The 18,271-nt window shown below is 41.2% G+C and overlaps 1 pseudogene; it reads right to left on the bottom strand.

Moving 5' to 3' along the window:
• Nucleotides 1-205: 205 nt before the first annotated feature.
• On the bottom strand, nucleotides 206-3,503 carry LOC121839681 (annotated as a pseudogene).
• Nucleotides 3,504-18,271: the final 14,768 nt, after the last annotated feature.

Raw genomic sequence — 18,271 nt, 5'->3', positions numbered from 1 at the left:
GGCAATGAAAAGCTGAAATTCAGGTTGAAGACAGCAGAGGTGTATTTGAAGGGAAGGTTGGTTAGGATGACATCTATGAGGGTGCCTGTGTTTACAGATTTGGGGTTGTACCTGGTAGGTTCATTGATAATTTGTGTGCGATTGAGGACATCAAGCTTAGATTGTAGGATGGCCGGGGTATTAAGCATGTCCCAGTTTAGGTCACCTAACAGCACGAGCTCTGAAAATAGATGGGGGAAAGGTGGATTTTTAAAAGTAGAATCTTTGCAGGGAAAATGCCGTGCAGTGAGGCGTAGGGGATTGTGCGCAGCAGGACGACCCCAGTGGATGGGCTCCGTGGGGTGTGGTGCTCCTCCTTCAGCTCTCTCATAAGGTTCTCTCTGTACTTTTGGTAGGTGATTACTTTGGGAGTGAGGAGGATGAGAGAAAGGAGAGGATGTTGAGGATGTGGGTAGGTGGGTGAGATATCGTCACTATAATTGCTTAATGGAACTGTATGTGATTTGTATGTGAACTGTACGTCCAATTAAAAAAAGTTAATTGTTCAGTAATCATGTCACCTGTTAGTTGGTGGGGAACTATGTGGCCATTGAGGGCAGCAGTGTCGATCAGATTGAAACTTTTCTTCTTATCCCAGTTGTTTATCATATCCGCCTTATCCACTGCCCCCATTTTGAGGTTATAGTCAAGCACACAGTCTCGTTTGATTTTTCTCTCTTCCGTCAGGTGGTCTACCTTTCCTGTGGCCCGACATGGTTGCTATATGGACAGTGAAGAGGACATGGAAGTCTTGTTTGTCATGCCACTTTCCTGCCAGCTGTTGACCGTTCTCCTTGAACTCCACCTCCCCTCTCTGCATCTTCCTGCATCCGAATGCTAGCATCCCCTTCCTGTTCGGCCTGACTGTGCTACAGGCCCCTGTGCTGTTGCAGAGCAGATGCTGGAAGAATGTGGGAGTGCTGTACCAATTGTCCACATACAAAGTGTGTCCTTTGCCGAGATGTGGAGCCAGCATGGTCATCACCATGGACCCGGACACCCCAAGCCCATCATAATTTTAGATGTCAGTAGTGGACTCTGTGTAAACTATAATGTTCTGGATGAATCCTGTCTTCACATCGCACATGACAAAGAACTTGACCCCAAACCTGTGCCTTTTGGAGGGAATATATTGACGGAGCGCCAGCCTACCTTTCCATAACATCAGGGCCTCATCAATGCATAGGTCCTTGTATGGCACAAAGACCTGGCCAAATGCTGATGTCAGGCTGGTAAGAACATTTCTTATTTTGTATAATGGGTCATTTAGGATGGCAGTAGCATTATTGACGAAATGCAGACATCTCAGCAGAACTAAGGAAGCGGTCTTGGGAAAAGAGGTTGGCAAAGAAGGGAGTTGCAAACATAGGATCTGTGCTCCAGTATTCTCTTAGGGAGTTCTTTATTATTTCCATGAGAAGGAATGTCACCAGAAAGGTAAAAATTTCACTAATTGTGGATGTCACCCATTCAGCGAGTTTCCCCCTCACTCCTGACTCTCTTCGCCTGTAGCTCCGAGGCAAAGCGATTGGTCTCCTCTACTATGTCTCCCACCAGCTCCTCTGTCAGAAACAACTTGAAGCACTCTCCCAAAGAAGGAAATGGCAAGGGGCATTGAACTTCAGACTGGAACTCAACAAAGGAAACAGCAGGGCCAGGAGGGGTGAAATGGCTAGCGGCATTCCAGCTACCACAGAACTCTTGTACTTCATCCACTGTTGGTTTGCCTCCATCACCACTAGCATCTTCAAAGGGACCTGGGACTTTGTCAATGGACAAAGGGTTCTCAGATTCAGGATTCTCAATTGCTACTAGGTTGGGGGTCAGCTCCTCATTGTCACTGTCAGAATCTGATTCCTGTCTTTCATACTCAGACTCTCCAGAATTTTCGCATTTGTGAGTTGTCTCCTTTTGAAAGACATTGCTAATGCTACAGATTAGCTCTCTTGCTGCATACATAAACAACAACACTGAATTGCTCAGAGTGGGAGTGAGAGGTTGCGAGATTGATTGCCGGCACGCACCACTTGAATCAAAAAATCACTATCAGAAAATGTTTTGTGTGATAATTGTTTTTATATTTACAATTTAGTTACACATTTTCAAGTTCCGGTGACAAATCAAGCATCCCGATTCTTGCATAGATTGTAACGGCACATATTATCTGTGTAAAATACTTTTTAAGGTTGTACTGATTATGATGTGCTTAGCTAATTCCAGCTGTGTGAGGAGCCATGTTTGTTTACATACAATGCATTCTGGGTTTCACGTAATGTTCGTCGGACCAAAGGTGTTATAACAAAATGAGGTGAGTAAGGGTTCACACATTTTTTGAGACCTTCCGGAAGGGAATGGTGGGATGTGAATGATGGTAGAAGACACACCCCCTTCAACATGCATACTATAAACAGACCAAACTCATCTTGCCTTCTAGTATTACCTTTGGTTTCTGTGAGAGAGAAAAAAGAGTTACTGCTATAAATCATTCATATTGTAATTTATGTCAGATGAGAGTTATAAAAATACGACTGCTTGTTTTACGTCAATCTTTCCTTAGTTAGCGCTAGGACAAATGTAGTCTACATTTTTTGGTTTGGATTATTGTGTTATGCTGTAGATACTTCTGTGAATGTCTGAACATTGCATGCAAAATAAACTGCTCACATTCTGGACATAACTTTGTGTGTTTGTGCAAAATGTTTCTGAAAGAACAGTGTGGCCAGCTCAAATGCTGATTGTTGCGTCATTCGAAACTGGCCTTGCTAAATAAGTGTTCTAATCACAGCGGTTTGATCGTACGCTACAAGGGACCACTGTAGAATGATCACACCCGGGTTTTGGTACATGTAAACAGGTTCAATTCTCTAGTACAGCGAATATTGAAGGCTATCACATGCTTCTCAAAGATGCCCTATGGTGGTTAAACTAGCACTAACTATCATTAACGGTGACAATTAAATAACATGCCATATAATTATGTGGCAGCCTACAAGGTGGCTGCATAATGAGCAACTTTTACCGGAAGAACCACTGTACCCACTCTTAGGCAGCAAAGCCAACAGCATCACTCTTTCTGAGGCAGAAAAACAATTGTATTCCTACTCTCCCAATGAATATTCTTCTGAATATTCCATTCTATAACATTGCCTTCCTCAGTGGAAGCAGTGTTTTCAATGCAACTATTCTACATTAGTAACCTCCCCTGAGGCAGTGGTAACTTAACTAGATGACTTCAACCTTGTTATTCTACCTCGAGGCAGAAGAATAAAAATGCCTAACATTCCTTTCTGTCATAGTTTCTTCTCTAGAGGCAGCACAGTTATAGTCATACCTTCTCTGCGTATCTGCCCTTGAAATAGCAAGAACATGGTATACTCGCTTCAACCTTACCCACTGAAGCGGCAGAGCCAACAGTCTCTCTCCATCTGCCATAGCTTCCTCTGAGGCTGCAAAACCAATTGCATTATTCCTCTCAAGTGCATTTTTATTTGAGGCAGCAAAATAGATAGTATATTCCATCCTACAACATCATCTTCCTCATAGGCAGCAGTGTTTTAAAGCTAGCTATTCTCCAGCAGTCATTTTACTAGATGAGCAAACATCCCTAGATCTCTGACCATCTCATGTTTGAGGTTGGCCTTCAGTAATTTACATTGTTCATTATTTTGCCTTTTTATTTTTCAAACTTATACATAAGAACAACAATTTACAGATGCACACAAACAATGACTACATCTTATCTACTCAGACCCGCATGCTCACACCCCCATCCCAAGTGCTTGCAGTATTGTTTGCCAGTTGGCCTTAATTTCTTGGAACTACCCAACCCGGATCCGGGGGAATTGTCAGCAACTACACTAATTAGCATAGCACAACGGTCAATTAATCTTACTAGAAAATATTCATATTCATGAAATCACAAGTGAAATATAGCAAAACACAGCTTAGCCTTTTGTTAATCACCCTGTCATCTCAGATTTTGAAATTATGCTTTACAGCGATAGCAAGATAAGCGTTTGTGTAAGTTTATCGATAGCCTAGCATAGCATTATGTCCAGCTAGCAGCAGGAAGCTTGGTCACGAAAATCAGAAAAGCAATCAAATTAACCGTTTACCTTTGATGATCTTTGGATGTTTTCACTGACGAGACTCCCAGTTAGACAGCAAATGTTACTTTTGTTCCATAAAGATATTTTTTATATCCAAATACCTCCGTTAGTTTGGTGCGTTATGACAATGCAGACAAAAATTCCAAATTATATCCATAATATCGACAGAAATATGGCAAATGTTTTTTATAATCAATCCTCAAGGTGTTTTTCAAATATCTATTCGATAATATATCAACTGGGACAGTTGGCTTTTCACTAGGACCGGGAGGAACAATGGCCGCCTCTCTCTTTTCCGCAAAAATCACTCCGAGAGCCCCCACCTGACCACTTAGGTAATGTGGTCGTTCACGCTCATTCTTCAAAATAAAGGCTTGAAACGATGTCTAAAGGCTGTAGACACCTTAGGGAAGCCATAGAAAAAGGAATCTGGTTGATATCCCTTTCAATGGTCAATAGGGATGCATAGGAACACATAAGTTTCAAAATAAGAGTCTATTCCTGATTGGATTTTTCTCAGGCTTTCGCCTGCAATATAAGTTCTGTTATACTCACAGACAATATTTTTACAGTTTTGAAAACCTTTGAGTGTTTTCTATCCTAAGCTGTCAATTATATGCATATTCCAGCATCTGGTCCTGAGAAATAGGCCGTTTATAGTGCCCCCTAGCTTCAAGAGTTAAATTGGTATTACCAAAAATAAATTCAAAAACTTTTGCAGCCATGCATTTCTAAATAGGTTTATCCTACCTATAAGATTTATGGGAAGATTATTCCATATATTTGGATCGGCTTTCATATGATTGATTAATGGAATAAAGTTATCTTTTCAGTGCCTTCAGAAAGTATTAACAACCTTGACTTTTTCTACATTTTGTTGTGATACAGCTTGAATTTAAAATAGACACACAATGCCCACAATGCCCCAAAGTGGAATTATGTTTTTCAACATTTTTACAAATTGAAAAGCTGAAATGTCTTGAGTCAATAAGTACTAAACCTCTTTGTTATGGCAAGCCTAAATATGTAAGTTCTGGAGAAAAATTTGTTTAACAATGAATATAATAAGTTGCATGTAAAACAGTGTTTATCATTATATTTGAACTAGTACCTCATCTCTGTACCCCACACATACAATTATCTGTAAGGTCCCTCAGTCGAGCAGTGAATTTCAAACACAGATTCAACCACAAAGACCAGGGAAGTGTTCCAATGCCTTGCAAAGAAAGAAAAAAAACACACATTGAATATCCCTTTGAGCATGGTAAAGTTTTTCATTACACTTTGGATGGTGTATCAATACACCCAGTCACTACAAAGATAAGAGGCGTCCTTCCTGAATCAGTTGCTGAATAAGAAGAAAACCGCTCAGGGATTTCACCATGATGCCAAAAGTGACTTGAAAAAAGTTAAAGTTTAATGGTTGTGATAGGAGAAAACTGAGGATGAATACACAACAATGTAGTTACTCCACAATACTAACCTAATTAACAGAGTGAAAACAATGAATGTTCCTAAATGGCCTAGTTACAGTTTTGACTTAAATCTGCTTGAAAATGGTTGTCTAGCAAGGATCAACAAGCAATTTGACAGAGCAAATGTTGCACAATCCAGGTGTGGAAAGCTCTTAGAGACTTACCCAGAAAGACTCACAACTGTATTCACTGCCAAAGGTGCTTCTGCAAAGTATTTAGTTAGGGGTGTGAATAGTTATGTATGAGACACAGCTATATTTAATTTTCAATAAATTTGCAAACATTTCTAAAATCATATTTCACTTTTGTCATTATGGTGTATTGTGTGTAGATGGGTGAGAAAATCTATTTAATCAATTTTTATTGATCGTAACGCAACCAAATGTGCAATTAGTCAAGGGGGATGATTACTTTCTGAAGGCACCAGTACTCATACAGTATGAGTTTGTTATCACTTATTAAGCATCCTAAGTACATATATTTAATATTTTTATAGTTGTTATTTTTCCTATTGAGGACATTATCTGCAGATCAGTTTAGTTTATATTCATGTTAACAATACTGATACCTGGTATGTTTGGGTCTTGTCTAAATCCTTCTGCAGTGTTTTAATTGCCAGTGCAAACAGGAGGGGGGAGAAGGGACATACCTGTCTTGTGCCCCTTTTCTAAAGCAATTTAATCAGATAATGTATTATTTGTGTGTATTTTTTATTTAGTGCATGTATACAATATTTGTATTACATTTATTTCAGATGGAAAGTTTTGAAATAAAAAAAGGCCATTCAAGACAGTCTAAAGCCTTTTTGGGTTTAACAGCCATTATTGATAAATTCATATCTTGTTTTTTTGCGTAATGTATTAAACTGAAACATATTCTTGTAGTTGTTTGTAAGTGTTTATTTTTAATAAAACGAGTTTGATTGATATGTATCAAGTCTGGTAAGAGTTTTGTGATTCTATTACTTATAAGCTTGTTAATTTGTCACCATTTATTAAACTTATGGGTCCATAATCAGAAAGCTACTCCAAATTTTTCTGATTTTAATATAACTGAAATAACTGTTTGATACACTTGGAAGTACTGAATTGGGAAAGCCATCAATTCCCGGTGCTTGTCTCCATGCTAATGTTTCTATAGTATTTGATATTTCTTCTTGGATTACCTCTGATTACAGTGATTATTTTTGGCTACTGATAATTGTTTCAGAGTTGTTGAGTCTAAGGCTACAGGATCCGTCCTATTTGTTTAATTCTGATTTATATAACATTTTTAAAGAAGATTTTGATATGGTCATTATGGCGTACATTAGGGGAATGGATCATCTCATTCTTGGCAAACGTAAATCTGATTTAGAAATTAAAATGTAAGAACATTCAATCTTATAAAAATCCCATAAAACATTTAAAAGGTCAAGAATAAAATACAATTTCTGAACTTAAAGGCATCCGAAATTATATTGGGAATCTGCTTTTTTCGGTCCTCTTCAGTGCATTCGGAAAGTATTCAGACCCATTCATTTTTTACGCATTTTGTTACGTTACAGCTTTATTCTAAAATGGATTAAAATGTTTTTGTCCCTCATCAATTTACACACAATACACCATAATGACAAAGCAAACACAGGTTTTAAGAAATGTTTGCAAATTTAGAAAAAAAGGAAATATCACATTGACAGAAGTATCAGACCTTTCACTCAGAACTGTGTTGAAGCACCTTTGGCAGTGATGCTACAAGCTTGGTACACCTGCATTTTGGGAGGTTCTCGCATTCTTCTCTGCAGATCCTCTCCATCAGATGAGACAAGAGAAATACTCAAAATATAACAGACTGATCCTAGCCCCTCGACATAAACTATAGCAGCATAAATACTTGAGGCTGAGACAGGAGAGGTCAGGAGAAACTGTGGTCCTGTCCAATGATACCCCCGGACAGGACCAACCTGGATCTATATAACCGCGCACACCCCCACGCCACTAGAGGGATATCGTCAAACCACCAGCTTACTACCCTGAGACAAGGCCAAGTATAGCCCACGAAGATCTCCCCCACAGCACGAACCTGGAAGGAAGATCACGTCAGTGACTCAACCCACTCAAGTGATACACCCCTCCTAGGGACAGCATGGAAGAGCACCAGTAAGCCAGTGACTCAGCCCCCACAATAGGGTTAGAGGAAGAGAATCCAAGTGGAGAGATGGGAACCGGCCAGACAGAGACAGCAAGGGCGGTTTATCGCTCCAGCGTCTTTCCGTTCACCTTCACACCCCTGGGCCAGACTACACAATCATAGGACCTACTGAAGAGATGAGTCTTTAATAAAGACTTAAAAGTCGAGACCGAGTCTGCGTCTCTCACATGGACAGGCAGACCATTCCATAAAAATTTAACTCTATAGGAGAAATCCCTGCCTCCAGCTGTTTGTTTAGAAATTTTAGGGACAATAAGGAGACATGCGTCTTGTGACCATAGCGTACGTGTAGGTATGTACAGCGGGACCAAATTGGAAAGATAGGTAGGAGCAAGCCCATGTAATGCTTTGTAGGTTAGTAGTAAACCCTTGAAATCAGCCTTAGCCTTAACAGGAAGCCAGTGTAGAGAGGCTAGCACTGGAGTAATATGATCACATTTTTTGGTTCTAGTTAAGATTCTAGCAGCCATGTTTAGCACTAACTGAAGTTTATTTAGTGCTTTATCGGGGTAGTCCGAAAGTAGATCATTGCAGTAGTCTATTCTATAAGGGGCAAAAGCATGGATACATTTTTATGCAACATTTTTGGGCAGAAAGTTTAAGATTTTTGCAATGCTGCGTAGATGGAAAAAGGCTGTCCTTGAAACAGTCTTGATATGTTTGTCAAAAGAGAGATCAGGGTCCAGAGTAACACCGAGGTCCTTCACAGTTTTATTTGAGACAACTGTACAACCATCAAGATTAATTGTCAGAGCCAAATAGCTTTTTGTTTCTTGGGACCTGGAACTAGTGTCTCTGTTTTGTCCAAGTTTAAAAGTAAAACATTTGCCACCATCCACTTCCTAATGTCTGAAACACAGGCTTCCAGGGATGGCAATTTTGGGGCTTCACAATGTTTCAAAGAAATGTACAGCTGTGTGTCATCCGCATAGCAGTGAAAGTTAACATTATGTTTCTGAATGACATCACCAAGAGATAAAATATATAGCGAAAACAATAGTGGTCCTAATACGGATCCATGAGATACAGTGAAATATACAGTAGATTTTTCTGAGGACAAACCATCCACAGAGACAAACGGATATATTTCCAACAGATAATATCTAAAACAGGCCAGAAATTGTCTGTGTAGACCAATTTGGGTTTCCAATCTCTCCAAAAGAATGTGGTGATCGATGGTATCAAAAGCAGCTCTAAGGCACGAGGACAGATGCAGAGCCTTGGTCTGACGCCATTAAAAGGCCATTTACCACTTTCAAGAGTGCAGTCTCAGTGTAATGATGCGATCTAAAACCAGACTGAAGCATTTTGTATACATTGCTTGTCTTCAGGAAGGCAATGTGTTGTAGCGCAACAGCTTTTTCCAAAAATGTTTCAGAGGAAAGGGAGATTCGATATAGGCCGATAGTTTTTTATATTTTCTGGGTCAAGGTTTGGCTTTTTCAAGATAGGCTTTATTATTGCCACTTTTAGTGAGTTTGGTACACTTCCAGATGGATAGGGAGGCGTTTATTATGTTCAACGTAGTAGGTGCCAAGCACAGGTAGCATCTCTTTCGGTAGTTTAGTTGTAATAGGGTCCAGTACGCAGCTTGAAGGTTTAGATTCCATGACTATTTTCATCAGTGTGTCAGGAGATATACACTGCTCAAAAAAATAAAGGGAATAATGAAACAACACAATATAACTCCAAGTCAATCACACTTCTGTGAAATCAAACTGTCCTCTTAGGAAGCATCACTGATTGACAATAAATGTCACATGCTGTTGTGCAAATGGAATACACAACAGGTGGACATTATAGGCAATTAGCAAGACACCCCCAATAAAGGAGTGGTTCTGCAGGTTGTGAACACAGACCACTTCTCAGTTCCTATGCTTCCTGGCTGATGTTTTGGTCACCTTTGAATGCTGGCGGTGCTTTCACTCTAGTGGTAGCATGAGACGGAGTCTACAACCCACACAAGTGGCTCAGGCGGTGCAGCTCATCCAGGATGGCACATCAATGCGAGCTGTGGCAAGAAGGTTTACTGTGTCTGTCAGCGTAGTGTCCAGAGCATGGAGGCGCTACAAGGAGACAGGCCAGTACATCAGGAGACGTGGAGGAGGGCAACAACCCAGCAGGACCGCAACCTCCGCCTTTGTGCAAGGAGGAGGACTTCCAGAGCCCTGCAAAATGACCTCCAGCAGGCCAGAAATGTGCATGTGTCTGCTCAAACGGTCAGAAACAGACTCCATGAGGGTGGTATGAGGGCTCGACGTCCACAGGTGGGGGTTGTGCTTGCAGCCCAACACCGTGCAGGACGTTTGGCATTTGCCAGAGAACACCAAGCTTGGCAAATTCGCCACTGGCGCCCTGTGCTCTTCACAGATGAAAGCAGGTTCACACTGAGCACATGTGACAGACGTGACAGAGTCTGGAGACGCCGTGGAGAACGTTCTGCTGCCTGCAACATCCTCCAGCATGACCAGTTTGGCGATGGGTCAGTCATGGTGTGGGGTGGCATTTCTTTGGGGGGCCGCACAGCCCTCCATGTGCTCGCCAGAGGTAGCCTGACTGCCATTAGGTACCGAGATGAGATCCTCTTGTGAGACCATATGCTGGTGCGGTTCGCCCTGGGTTCCTCCTAATGCAAGACAATGCTAGACCTCATGTGGCTGGAGTGTGTCAGCAGTTCCTTCAAGAGGAAGGCATTGATGTTATGGACTGGCCCGCCCGTTCCCCAGACCTGAATCCAATTGAGCACATCTGGGACATCATGTTCCGCTCCATCCACCAACGCCACGTTGCACCACAGACTGTCCAGACTGTCCTCATCAGAAGCATGCCCAGGCGTTGTAGGGAGGTAATACAGGCACGTGGAGGCCACACACACTACTGAGCCTCATTTTGACTTGTTTTAAGGACATTACATCAAAGTTGGATCAGCCTGTAGTGTGGTTTTCCTCTTCAATTTTGAGTGTGACCTCCATGGGTTGATAAATTTAATTTCCATTGATCATTTTTGTGTGATTTTGTTGTCAGCACATTTAGCTATGTAAAGAATATTTCATTCATTCAGATCTAGGATGTGTTATTTTAGTGTTCCCTTTATTTTTTTGAGCAGTGTAGTATTAACAATCTTCAAAGTCTCCCTTTATCCTAGATCCTGGCAGTGTTGTGCATTCTCAGGACAACTGAGCTTTGTAGAAATACACAGATTTAAATAGACTGTAATTTGCTTTCTAATGATCTTAAACTTTTTAAAAATCTTTTCTTCAAAGAAGTTAATGAATTTATCACTGCTGATGTAAAAGCCATCCTCTTTTGGGGTATGCTGCTTTTTAGTTTGCTTTGCGACAGTATCAAAACATTTTTGGATTGTTCTTATTCTCCTCAATTAAGTTGGAAAAATAGGAGCATCGAGGAGCAGTGAGGGCTCTTCGATACTGTAATGGTACTGTCTTTGGTGTAATGCCATTTCCTTTCCAATTTTATGGTAGCTTTATGGAAGCTTCTTATGACAAATGTTTTTAGGGGTGGGACTGCATCTAGGGTATTACGCAAGGTTAAATTTAGTTCCTCAGGTGGTTGGTGGAGGGAGTCGGAAAGGGCTTCTAGAAATCTTTCGGGTTGTCAGAGAATTTTTAGCACGGCTTTTGATGAACCTTAGTTGGGGTCTGAGCAGATACATTTTTGAGATTGCAATTGTAATGAAATCGTGGTCCGATAGTCCAGGATTATGAGGAAAAACATTCGGTCCAGATTATGACAGTGGCAGTGAGTTGGTCCGGAGACATGTTGGACAAAACCCACTGAGTCAATGGCTGCGAAAGCTTTTTAGAGTGGGTCTGTGGACTTTTCCATGTGAATATTAAAATCACCAAAAATGTGAATATTATCTGCCATGACATGGTCCGACATAGGAATTCAGGGAACTCAGTGAGGAACGATGTATACGACCCAGGAGGCCCGTAAATAGTAAAAATAGAAAGTGATTGGGTAGGCTGTATAGATTATGACTAGAAGCTCAAAAGACGAAAATGCAGTCTTTTTTCTTTTATAAATTCAAATTTGCTATCGTAAATGTTAGCAACACCTCTGCCTTTGCAGGATGGGTGGGGGTATGGTCACTAATGTAACCAGGAGGAGAGGCCTCATTTAACACAGTAAATTCATCAGGCTTAAGCCATGTTTCAGTCAGGCCAATCACTTCAAGATTATGATCAGTGATTAGTTCATTGACCATAACTGCCTTGAAAGTGAGGCATCTAACGTTAAGTAGCCCTAATTAGAGATATCACAATCTCTTTCAATAATGACAGGAATGGAGAAGGTCTTTATTCCAGTGTTCGCTAAAGTGAAAACCGCCATGTTTAGTTTTGCCCAACCTAGATCGAGGCCCAGACACGGTCACAATGTGGATAGCTGAGCTGACTACACTGACTGTGCTAGACTCTGCTAAGCTGGCAGGCTGGCTCCCATCCTGCTGCCTGGCCTGCACGCTATCTCATTGTGGAGCTAGAGCCCTGTCTATGTTCATAGATAAGATGAGATCACCCCTCCAGCTAGGATGGAGTCCGTCACTCCTCAGCAGGCCAGGTCTGTCCTGTTTGTAGATAGAATTTGTTGATAATTGGCTCTCTTTCTGGAATCTATCTTTTGGGAGGGGGACAAAACAGTTTAACCAGAGATTGAGTTGTGAGACTGCTGTAGAGTTTAGCACTTCCTCTAACTGGGATGGGGCCAGAGATGATTACTCGATGCTGACACATCTTTCTAGCTGATTTACACGCTGATGCTATGTTGCGCTTGTTGACCTCTGACTGTTTCATCCTTACATCGTTGGTGTCGCCATGGATAACAATATCCCTATACTCTCTACACTCTATATTTTTTATTTAACCCCTTTTTCCTCCCAAATTTTGTGGTGTCCTATTGTTAGTTCGTCTTGTCGCAACAACTCCCGTATGGACTCGGGAGAGGCTAAGGTCGAGAGCCATGCGTCCACGGAAACACAACACAACCAAGCCACACTGCTTCTTAACACAATGCCCACTTAACCCGGAAGCCAGCCGCACCAATGTGTCGTAGGAAACACCGCACATCTGGCGACCGTGTCAGCATGCACTGCACCCGGCCCGCCACAGGAGTTGCTGGTGCGCAATGGGACAAGGACCTCCAAGCCAGCCAAACCCTTCCCTAACCCGGACGACACTGGGCCAATTGTCCGCAGCCCCATGGGTCTCCCAGCCGTGGCCGGCTGCGACATAGCCTGGACTCGAACCCAGAATCTCTAGTTGCACAGCTAGCACCGCGATGCAGTGCTTTAGACCACAGTGCCACTCTGTCGGCTGAGTGAGCGACACCGGTTGAGCATTCCTACAGCATTTCCTTCCAGAAGACATGAGAAAATTGTCCGGCTGCGGGGACTGTGCGAGGGGATTGTTACCACTATCTGTGCTTATTGGTGGCACAGACGCTTTCATCCTTTCTTATACTTATATTACCCTTGCCTAACGATTGTGTCTAAAGCTGGTTTTACAGCTTGGCTATCCTCACCATAAGGCGATCATTCTCCTGTATATTATGAGTACAGGGACTGCAATTAGAAGGCATAATGTTAATGTTACTACTTAGTATCAGCTGGTGGGGGTCGTGTAGAACTATGCCCAGATAAAGCGTCCGGGGTAAAAAAGTTGAATGAAAAAAGTAAAGAGAGGGAAAAAAAATGAAAATATAAAATGGTAATTAAAAAGTAAAAACTGTAAAGTTCGCAGGTAGCATAGTAACATTAGCAACAAACTGCACAGCAGCACGTAAACAAGTCCACAAGTTGTGACCGGCAACTTGTTCTGTTGGAAGGTGAACCATCGCCCCATCTGGAGCAAGTTTTCATCAAGGATCACTCTGTACTTTGCTCCAGTCATCTTCCCCTCAATCCTGACTAGTTTCTCAGTCCCTACCGCTGAAAAACATCTCCATAGCATGATTTCAACTGTGGGACCTTATATAGACAGGTGTGTGCCTTTCCAAATCATGGCCAACCAATTGAATTTATCACAGGTGGACTCCAATGAAGTTGTAGAAACATTAAGGATGATCAATGGAAACAGGATGCACCTGAGCCCAATTTTGAGTCTCATAGCAAAGGGTATGAATACCTATGTAAATAATGTATTTCTGTTTAAAAAACCTGTTTTCACTTTGTCATTGTGGGGTATTGTGTGTAGATTGATGAGGGATTGTTTTTATTTAATCAATTTTAGAATAAGGCTGTAATGTAACAAAATGCACTGTTTTACAACTATACATTTGTAATGGTAAAGGTTTTTATTTTTTGTTTACATAATTAATACATTTCAGCTCCAGAAGATGTGATCTGTTCATTCTCCAAATTCTGTTGCTAAGTGTATTTCCTATTGGTGTAATTAAGCATGATACCAGAGAATTTGGAGAATGAGAATTTTTTGTATCCAGTAAATTTTACGTGCATTTAAAAAAATGCTTTTCTTACTTTGAGAAAAAAGGGGTTTTGAAATTGGGAAGTCAAGTGACTTGAACATTATTGACCAGTGACTTGAACATTATTTGCAAAGATTAACATTTATCCTGTTTGGAGGCTCCCTAAATGTGCCTTTTTTATTACGTCTGTCAATATTGTCGAATGTATGATTTAGGTCAGCTGCTAAAATAATAGTTCCTTCATGATTTGATCTAATATAAGTTTAATTCTATCTAAAAACACCAAATTTGCTGCTGGTGGGATATACAATGACATCAATGTGCATTTTCCACCATGTAAATTACAATTCAACATCAGACAATTGCCTTCTTGGTCCATGTGCTGTGAGAAAAGGTGTTACGTACGCCTCTAGGAAGAAGGAACACAACACCCTGCTACAACTCCCCGTGGAGTGAAAGAGGTATGGGACTGTAGGTGCGAGTAAGGATGACAAAGGCAGAGAACGGTACCGTTTACAGGGAATTTATTCCGTCACACTGTAATTTTAGGGAATAGGGGCTGGACGGAACCAAAGCAAAGAAAGTAAATAACAAAGCCCTGCCTACCCAGTACTTATATAACTTAGTGCCACTCGGTGCACTAACCAAAATACAGGGGGTCTTGCCTAGTGTGTGTGTGTATATGTATATATATACACATATACATACATATATATATACACACACACACACACACACACACACACACACACACACACATATATATATATACATATATACACACACACAGTAATACTACAGGTTATGAATGCCCGCAGGCCTCTTGCTTAAGCACTCCCTAGGTGCTTTCCAGAACTTGCAAACTGCTTTTTATACTGTTCAACATACATTGTCAATTGAAGCTTATCCTCAATACTGACAAAACTAAACTAATTGTGTTTTCTAAAGCAAGAAATATACCTTTGAACCTTTCACCTATTACTACCCGTCAGGGCAAGGAGATTGAGTTTGTAACCTCATTTCTTGGAATTTTAATTGATGACGGACTCTTTTAAATTGCATACTCTACAATGTACAAAATAATTGAAGCTGAAATTTGGATTTCATTTTAGGAATAAGGGCCGTTTTTCCTTTTGAAGCCAGATGGAGGCCAGTATCAGCTACATTTATGCCTTTACTAGACTATGGGTATATTTTATATATGAATGCTTCCGCTCAGTGTTTGAGATCAATTGACACCGTTTACCATGGTACTTTGAGATTTATTTTAAACAGCAAAACCCTTACGCCACACTGCACTTTGTATACAAGGGTTGGCTGGCCTTCTCTAGTCACTCGTAGGCTCAGGCACTGGTATACTTTAACTTACAAAGCCATTTTCAGTTTAGTACCTTTTTATTGTTCAGAAATGTGGTGGGTACTCGTCATTCGCTGGACTTTATCCTGCTAACTGTCCGAACTGAATTTGGTAAAAGGGCTTTTATGTACTTTGCGCCATTGTCTTGGAACGCCTTACAAAACACTTTTAAACTGGAAGAACTTGTCCCGATTGATATTTTTAAATCACTGATGAATGATCTTGAGACTGATTCCCTGACCTGTCAATGATGGTTTTTACTAGATTACTTGTAGTTTTTCATGTTGTCTTTTTTTTGCGATGACTTGGTGCTGCCTATCTTGGCCAAGTTGCTCTTGAAAAGGGGAGATTTTAAATCTCAATGAGCCCTTCCTGGTTAAATAAAGGTTAAATCAAATAAATATAAAAAGGTGCCTTCCCCTTCCCCCCTGGGAAGGAATTAAACAATAATATAAACTACTTCACAACAAAACTGAGAAACACAGGACATCAAATAAGCTCTGACTGAACAACAAACATAACCATCAGCTCTCAGCAACAACTAACATAATACATACCAAATCTCTTTCTGAGAAACAACCAACAAATGCTATAACCAACAAATGCTATAACCAACAAATGCTATAACCAACAAATGCTATAACCCTCAGCTCTATTCTCTCAGCAACAACCAACACAGGACACACTAATCATCTCTCTTCTGCACAACAGAACACTGATTTATATAGCTGGAGAAGGAGTCTGTAATGGGATACAGCTGTATCCTGAGGAGGGGGTGGGGTCAGCTCTCCAATCATCAATGGGGCCGACCAATCAGCTGCTTGGGGGAATCAAGGAAGCCATTTTCCTGAAACACACACATACAAACAAAACCACAACACAGGAACTGGGGAACATAACAAAAGGGAACATTGTGTATTTTTATTTATCAGACAAAATAACTTTCCATGGTAGTTCTATGTCAGTTATGGTGTTATTTGGTCAGGGTTCTAAGTGTGTACTGCAAGTGGGTAAATCCTTGGCTGCAGATTCCCAGAAACAACTCATGCTTAGGCTACACAAACTACAACTGGGAGATGGCAGCTACGAATTATAGCTACGAAAATAAATAATAATTACAAAAATAATTAAATTAGTAAATATATATTATATAAAGTACATATATAAATACACTACTTGGCCAAATGTATGTGGACACCTGCTCTTCGAACATCTTATTCCAAAATCCCGGGCATAGAGATGGTCCCCCAATGCTGCTATAACAGCCTCACCTCTTCTAGGAAGGCTTTCTACTAGACGTTGCAACATTGCTGCGGGAGTTGCTTCTATTCATCCACAAGAGCATTAGAGAGGTCAGACACTGATGTTGACCGATTACGCCTGGCTCGTAGTAGGCATTTCAATTCATTCCAAAGTTTTCGACGGGGTTGAGGTTAGGGCTCTGTGGTGGCCAGTCAAGTTCTTCCACACTGATCTCAACAAACCATTTTTGGATGTACCTAGCTTTGTGCATGGGGTAATTGTCATGCTGAACAGGAAAGGGCCTTCCTCAAACTGTTTCCACAAAGTTGGAAGCATAGTATCATCTAGAATGTCACTGTATGCTGTAGCGTTAAGATTTCCCTTCCTTGGAACAAAGGGGGCTAGCCCAAACCATGAAAAACAGCCCCAGACCATTATTCCTCCTCCACCAAACTTTACAATTGACACTATGCATGGGGGCAGGTAGCATTCTCCTGGCATCCCCCAAACCCAGATTCGTCAGTCGGACTGCCAGATGGTGAAATTTGATTTGATTTGAAGCGTGATTCATCACTCCAGAGAACGCATTTCCACTGCTCCAGAGTCCAAGGGCAGCAAACTTTACACCACTCCAGCTGGTGCTTGGCATTGTGCATGGTGATTTTAGGCTTTTCTGCGTCCATTTCATGAAGCTCCCGACGAACAGTTATCATGCTGATGTTACTTCTAGAGGAAGTTAGGGCCTCGGTAGTGAGTGTTGCAACTGAGGACAGACAATTTCTATGACGGACCCATTCTGTGAGCTTGTGTGGCCTATCACTTCGTGGCTGAGCCATTGTTGCTCCTAGTCTATTCCACTTCAGAATAACAACACTTACAGTTGACCGGGGCAGCTATAGCAGGGCAGAAACTTGATGAACTGCCTTGTTGGAAAGGTTGTATCAATGTGCCACATTGAAAGTAACTGAACTCTTCAGTATAGGCCATTCTACTGCCCCTGCATGTTTATGGAGATTGCATAGCTGTGTACTCAATTGTGTACAACTGTCAGCAACGGGTGTGAAAAATAAATAAGCAAACACGTTTGGTGTTCACCAAAATGCATGTGGGAGACTCCCCAAACACATGGAAGAAGGTACTCTGGTCAGATGAGACTAAAATTAAGCTTTTTGGTATTGGAGTGGCCATCACAAATCCCTGACCTCAATTCCAGGGGGCAGGGTAGCCTAGTGGTTAGAGCGTTGGACTAGTAACCGAAAGGTTGCAAGTTTGAATCCCCGATCTGACAAGGTACAAATCTGTCGTTCTGCCCCTGAACAGGCAGTTAACCCACTGTTCCTAGGCCGTCATTGAAAATAAGAATTTGTTCTTAACTGACTGGCCTAGTTAAATAAAGGTAAAAAAAATATTTTAAA

The sequence above is a fragment of the Oncorhynchus tshawytscha genome, linkage group LG16 (genome assembly GCF_018296145.1).
Source record: "Oncorhynchus tshawytscha isolate Ot180627B linkage group LG16, Otsh_v2.0, whole genome shotgun sequence".
Classification (NCBI taxonomy): domain Eukaryota; kingdom Metazoa; phylum Chordata; class Actinopteri; order Salmoniformes; family Salmonidae; genus Oncorhynchus; species Oncorhynchus tshawytscha.
The sequence above is the reverse complement of the archived record's forward strand: the minus strand, read 5'-3'. Positions and strand labels throughout refer to the sequence as shown.